Consider the following 1,449-nt stretch of genomic DNA (forward strand, 5'->3'; position numbering starts at 1 on the left):
GGCGAGAATTCTATATTATATGAAATTCCTAGGAGTATTTTCTCGGCCGAGAGCTCGGGCGGTTTCACACCTATATTCGACTAATATAGGACTTCTGTCTGCAATGTTATATCCAGTTTGGTATGATTAGGATTTGTCTACTTAAGTAGATTCAATGGCCTTTCCCAAAATTTAATTTATCATTTTAGCATTTCGGTTTGTATGGTCCATTAAATATACGCTCGATGTGTTACCCATAACAATGTGCTCGTCTACGCACTCAAGGTTTCTGGTGTTGTTTGTGGCGTCACGCACCTGTTGTCTGTTCTGTTGCCCTGTTTTTTGTTTTCTCTGGTGTGTTTTGGGATGAGGTATTGTTATATGGTACTTGTTGGCGGGTGTGATTCCAGTTTTTGACTTTAACATATCTCCGTGTCTCGCTGTGAAGTCAAGTACCCAGGGTTTTCAGTTAAGGAGCATAAGTATAAATCCATATAGGTGCGATTATGGATTTCTGATAATTTAGATTTCATTGTTTTGCCATCGAAAACTTTTAGCTTTAGTAGGACAGATGACGTGATTCATTTTATATCAGTCCCACATTTCATTCCTTTATGTTTGCTACTTGAAGGAGTGAGTTGTCATGTTAACTCCTCCTTGTTTTATTTCTTTAATATTATATTTTCGGTGGTCGTTTTTGGGACCCCAGACACACAGTCTCTATGGGGTTTTGGGTGGGTGACTGTACTAGTGGAAGCGCAGAGAAGTGTGTAAGACAGCAGCTCTGCTTCCTGGTCCCAACTCTGGATTGTCAGGATTTAGAAATAAACTTCGCCATATTCCTGGATAAGAGAGCGGCTCCATCCAAAGTGGGATGGATGCCGTCTCTCCTAATCAGACAGCTGGTGTTGATGAAGAAGTATTTGAGATCGTGACAGGGTTGTGGGGGGAAAGTCTTATAAATAAAAAGGCTTGGAACCACTGCTCTAGGTCAGTTGATATTCAGGCCCCTCTGGTAACTCTTCAGCTGCTGCTCACCCCTCCCTCCAGCATTGACAAGAAATGGCTGCAGTTCTTTTAAACTGCAGGAAATCTCCCTGTGGAGGGAAAGTGCAACTACGTTTGTCAAACCTGCAGGCATTGCTGCACAAAGTCCCCCTCCTCTTAAGGATTTACAAGAAATGGCAGCAGTCCACATGATACTGCGCTGCTCCCCTTATCAAATGAAAATGAAACAGCACTGTTACAATGTGTGCAGACCTCTGGAGATTCACATTCTAAGTTGACAATCACACAATGGTTCTTATATTCAGGTGATTATACACTGATGAAAACATAGCTATGTATAATATATTCCATTTCTGATAATAGATCCTGAATTAATATTGCACTTTTTAACCTCTCATCATTAAAAAAATCAGAACTTTATAGTTTACTTTAACAGTTTCAAATATTGATCCATAATTAGAC

The sequence above is a fragment of the Morone saxatilis genome, unplaced genomic scaffold (genome assembly GCF_004916995.1).
Source record: "Morone saxatilis isolate NCDOM2014 unplaced genomic scaffold, NCSU_SB_2.0 Contig17, whole genome shotgun sequence".
Lineage (NCBI taxonomy): Eukaryota > Metazoa > Chordata > Actinopteri > Moronidae > Morone > Morone saxatilis.